Here is a 6,000-nt window from a genome sequence, read left to right on the forward strand (position 1 = left end):
GACACTCGCTCCCCTGTGCTTTCGTATTATACTCTTTGTTCCCTTATCTTATCCCAAACCTATAAACTAGCCCCCTCACTTTCCTGTCCCTAGGTATTTTCCCAGTAGTCTATTCGTTCTAGGTCGCTAGACCATCCCCTATTCACCCCTAATCATATTCACATTTCTTTTTTCTTTCATCTAGGTTTTTCATATCTAAATTCCTATACCTTCTTTTCCTGTCTTTCAGTATATCTATATCATACGTTATTATTTGTATTTTTCCTGTCCCTGTGTAATCCACTATTGTATCTCCCCTTATCCTATACTTAAATGTGGCTGGTTCTCGTTCTAATCTTCGTCTTTCTCTCTTACTTGTCTATATCTGGACGCCTAGTTTATATCCTAACTTCTCCTACCTTCTATGTTATTACTATTTCTTACTCCCACCACTGTTTTAATAATCGTGGTTTGACTACTATCTTTTCTCCCAGTCTGCGCCCCCACCTTCGAATTTCATGTACCAATTTGTGTAATTCTATTTGTGCCCATTTGTTCTTACCATTCCTATTTGTGCCTACCCATTACAATCGCTCGTTTCGGAATAACCCTTGTGCCCCTTTCCGATAATGTTATCAATTAAGATAATGGCCACAGCTCTGTTGCAATTGCCAGTCCGCTATTACATTTATGTAACTGTCCTTTATGATTAGGCTCTAATTAATAAAACAAATACTTGCTATAGTTGTCAAGCATAAATAATTCATATCCATATTCAATTCAATAGTCCACATTACAACTCTATTCTCAGTCGTTTTTAAACTATCAACTCATTAGCCAACACAAAAAAATTACTCTCTTACTCCTCCCACTATTCCTGTTGAGTAAGTGAGTCATTCAATTTGAACCCCGCAAACTACTACATCCCAGCCTTACATCACAAAATCAACACTGACTGTTCTATCAATCTACACAACCCATAACCATAGTTGAACTATAATCAGAAAATCTAGATTTTAGTCAGTAATGCAGAATCTATACTTTATTGAAATGACAAGTAAATCCTCCTTTATTCCAATTATAATGGTCTGTAGTCTTAGCATCTGGCACATACCACACTTATCAGAAAATAGCTTTACCGGACAAAGATCTCACAAACTCAAAGGGAATGACTTAGCAGTTAACGAGTCAAATCTACATTTATTGATTTGGAAACAGATCTAACGAATTTAATCAAATGCAATTTATGTTTTTTCCCCCTAATATACTAACATTCCTTTACTATATCACCTCTGCTCCGAAATGATAGATAGTTATTATAATGCTTAATCTTATTTCTATCAAATGATCTATGTACTGTCTTCCACCCCTTACGTACGTCTTTTATCCAATCTCTAGTAATCAATTACCCGCACATAACATTCGTCATATTTTAATATATTCATATCAACCAAACCATTCATATTCCTAATGATTCTTTATTGCCGCTAGTTAGTTTGCCATAATCTAGTCCCAGCGGAACAACAACTTTAACTACCTTGACCCTTCCCCACAGTCATAGACTCCTCCCAGAATCTTATAGACTGGTCACTTCACACATCTCACAATATTCTATGACAGGCAGTGTTGTACAAACCCCAAAATATCATTATATCAACAGCTTATTCTCCAAACTTCAGATTAACTAATTCCCATATTCACACGACTCTCATATCACATTCACACAAAGCTATTTTCCAACACACAATCAATATTCGTTTAACCTGCAGTAATATTTTCTTCTATAAAAGTGGCCAAATTTGGAATGTTAATCCTATCACATTTGACATTTTTCTATGGTCAATTTTACCATAATCCTACATTACTTCTAAATTTCCCAAATGTAATGATTGGCCGAAATACAATGTGTATACGTCATGCGCTCGCACCCGTACACGTGACCTGTTCCTCCAACAACATTTATCATACCCCTCCGGGAAAAGACACACACACCTTCTGATCCCCTTCTGATCAGGACACATACGTTCTGATTTTCTTCTAATCAGGACACACACACACCTTCTGATTTTGTACACTTATCATAATTAGGTTGTAGTCCAGAGAGTCCAGAAAATGTATCTAGATCTTCAATGAGACATTGCAGGGATCTAGATTGGGGACTTAATATAAAACTTGAGTCATCGTCATACATTACATTTTTACATTTTAGCAGACGCTCTTATCCAGAGCAACTTACAGTTAGTGAGAGCATACATATTTTCATACTGGCCCCCCGTGGGAATCGAACCCACAACCCTGGCGTTGCAAACGCCATGCTCTACCAACTGAGCTACACGGGGCCTACACCTTTGTTTTTGAGCCTTGGATTTCTAATCCTCTAATGTTGTTATTTGATCTGATTTTAATAGCTAACAGATATGGTGACAGCGGACACCCTTATTTAACTCCTCTTGACAATTCAAAACTCTCTGGGGGTTGCTATACATGACTTTTACCCATTGAACAATACCTGGTAAAACCTTTTTAATTCTGAGTGCTATGCATTTCACAAGTATTTTTGCATCACAACGTTGATGTGTAAGAGGCCTCCAGTTTTTTTGATGGACTGGATCTTTATATTTGCCACCTGGGTCTTGTTTGAATAATAGTGAAATCAGACCTTCCTGTTGAGTCCCTGGAATACTATAATTTCTAGTTAAAATAAGCTAATAATGGAGCTTTGAATATATAAAAAAAGGCTTGATATACAGTACCTCTACCGGTATGCCATCAAGCCCTGGGGGTTTTCCAGACTAAAAGGATTTAATAGCCTCAAAAAGGTCTTCCTCTGTAATTTGGCCTTCGCACTGATCTTTTTGTGCATTGTTAATTTTCCATTTTTTTATTATTATTTGGAAATAATTCCTTACAGTAATCATCATTCAGAGGGTGGGGATGAGACGGAAAAGAAAACATCTGCTCAAAATATTTAGCTTCCTCTTTTAAAATATAATTCGGAGAATCTTAGATGACTCTGTCTTTGGTGACGAGTTTCTGCAAATTATTTTTGGTAGTGTTCCTGTGTTGGAAATTCAGGAAGAATTTGCTGCATTTTTCTCCTTATTCCATCCAGTTTGCTTTATTATTCTAACAGATTACATTAGATTGTTCTTGAATAAGTTCCTCCAGTTATTTTTGTTTTATTCTTGTTTTGTATCTCTGTAGTACCGTTTTATTGCTATCTACCTGTACTATTAGTTAGTGTATTTCCCTTATTAGTCTTGTCTCTTTAGACAGAAACTGTTTTGTTTTTTGCTGATGAATATTGAGAATGACCTCTGAAGGTACATTTAAAGGTATTCCAAACATTAAGGGGATTTGCTGAACCTATATTGTACTGATCAAATTAAGTTATAAATTCTTTATTTTTGATGTACTTTTACCCCTTTTTCTCCCCAATTTCGTGATATCCAATTGGTAGTTACAGTCTTGTTCCATCGCTGCAACTTCCCTACGGACTCGGGAGACGCGAAGGTCGAGAGCCATGCGTCCTCTGAAACACAACCCTGCCAAGCCGCACTGCTTCTTGACACACTGCTCGCTTAACCCGGAAGCCAGCTGCACCAATGTGTCGGAGGAAAATACTGTCCTACTGGCGACCGAAGTCAGCTTGCAGGCGCCCGGCCCACCACAAGGAGTTGCTAGTGCGCGATGAGACAAGGAAATCCCAGCCGGCCAAACCCTCCCCTAACCCGGATGATGCTGGGCCAATTGTGTGCCGCCTCATGGGTCTCCCGGTCACGGCCAGATGTGACACAGCCTAGGATCGAACCCGGGGCTGTAGTGATGCCTCAAGCACTGCAATGCACTGCAGCCTTAGACCGCTGCAGCACTCGGGAGGCCCCAGTTACATTTACATTTACGTCATTTAGCAGACGCTCTTATCCAGAGCGACTTACAAATAGGTGCATTCACCTTATAGCCAGTGGGATCACCACTTTAAAAAAAAAAAAATTGGGGGGTTGGGGTTTTGGTTGGGGTAAGGGGGGGTAGAAGGATTACTTCATCCTATCCCAGGTATTCCTTAAAGAGGTGGGGTTTCAAATGTCTCCGGAAGGTGGTGAGTGACTCCGCTGTCCTGGCGTCGTGAGGGAGCTTGTTCCACCATTGGGGTGCCAGAGCAGTGAACAGTTTTGACTGGGCTGAGCGGGAACTATGCTTCCGCAGAGGTAGGGGAGCCAGCAGGCCAGAGGTGGATGAACGCAATGCCCTCGTTTGGGTGTAGGGACTGATCAGAGCCTGAAGGTACGGAGGTGCCGTTCCCCTCACAGCTCCGTAGGCAAGCACCATGGTCTTGTAGCAGATGCGAGCTTCAACTGGAAGCCAGTTGGAGGACACTTATTTTGTCTTAGTTAAGAATTGTCCTCCAGTAGACTTTGATAACATTTCCAAAATCCCCATCCACGTGGAAATTCTGTAAGAGTTATGTGAAGGCCAATTAGATGATGGTCCGATCGCAGTCTGTCTCCTAATACTTTTTTAACCTTTGATGCAAGAGAGAAAGAGACAAGAAAGTAGTCAAGACGACTAGCTTGATTAAGTGTCCTCCATGTATGACTCTCTATGTCAGGGTTTTTTAGTCTCCAAATATCCACTATTTCTCATGTGTCCATAATATTTGTGATCTCCTTAAGTGTACGGTGATGATAATTTGTAGAGTGATTTCCTTTACGGTCCATTAAGGCACTTAACACAATGATTTGACCATTTGTTGCCTGTAAATTCAATAAATTGGTATAAACATTTTCGAAGAAGTATGGATCATCCTGATTTGGACCATATACAGTGAGGGAAAAAAGTATTTGATCCTCTGCTGATTTTGTACGTTTGCCCACTGACAAAGACATGATCAGTCTATAATTTTAATGGTAGGTTTATTTGAAATGTGAGAGACGGAATAAAAATAAAAAAATATCCAGAAAACGCATGTCAAAAATGTTATAAATTGATTTGCATTTTAACGAGGGAAATAAGTATTTGACCCATCTGCAAAACATGACTCAGTACTTGGTGGCAAAACCCCTGTTGGCAATCACAGAGGTCAGACGTTTCTTGTAGTTGGCCACCAGATTTGCACACATCTCAGGAGGGATTTTGTTCCACTCCTCTTTGCAGATATTCTCAGGTTTTTCACATGGAAGATACATTGGAGATAATATAAGGCAAGTATTGGAAACAATAGAACACTATGGAAAATCTGGGAAACCAGGCCTGCTATTCATAGCAGACTTCGAAAAGGCATTTGATGAAGTATGACTGGGGTTTATATATAAATGCCTGGAGCATTTCAATTTTGGAGAATCTCTTATAAAATGGGTCAAAATCATGTATAGTAACCCTAGGTGTAAAGAAGTAAATAATGGCTATTTCTCAGAAAGTTTCAAACTGTCAAGAGGAGTGAAACAAGGTTGTCCACTATCGGCATATCTATTTATTGTGGCCATCGAGATGTTAGCTATTAAAATCAGATCCAACAATAATATTAGGGGATTAGAAATACAGGGCTTAAAAACAAAGGTGGCATTATACGCTGATGATTCATGTTTTCTTTTAAATCCACAACTAGAATCCCTCCACAGCCTCATAGAGGATCTAGATACATTTTCTAACATCTCTGGATTACAACCAAATTATGACAAATGTACTATATTACGTATTGGATCACTAAAAAATAAAATATTTACATTACCATGTAGTTTACAATAAAATTGTCTGATGGTGATGTGGATATACTCGGAATACATATCCCAAAGGAAATAAATGATCTCACTTCAATAAATTTTAATAGAAAGTTAGCAAAAATAGGTAAGATCTTGCTACCATGGAAATGTAAATACCTGTCAATTTGTGGAAAAATCACCCTGATTAACTCTTTGGTATTATCCCAGTTTACCTATTTGCTTATGGTCTTGCCTATGCCTAGCTAACAGTTTTTTTTAATTATATGAGAAAGAAATATTCAATTTTATTTGGAACGGCAAG

The sequence above is a fragment of the Coregonus clupeaformis genome, chromosome 8, assembly GCF_020615455.1.
Source record: "Coregonus clupeaformis isolate EN_2021a chromosome 8, ASM2061545v1, whole genome shotgun sequence".
Taxonomy (NCBI): Eukaryota; Metazoa; Chordata; class Actinopteri; order Salmoniformes; family Salmonidae; genus Coregonus; species Coregonus clupeaformis.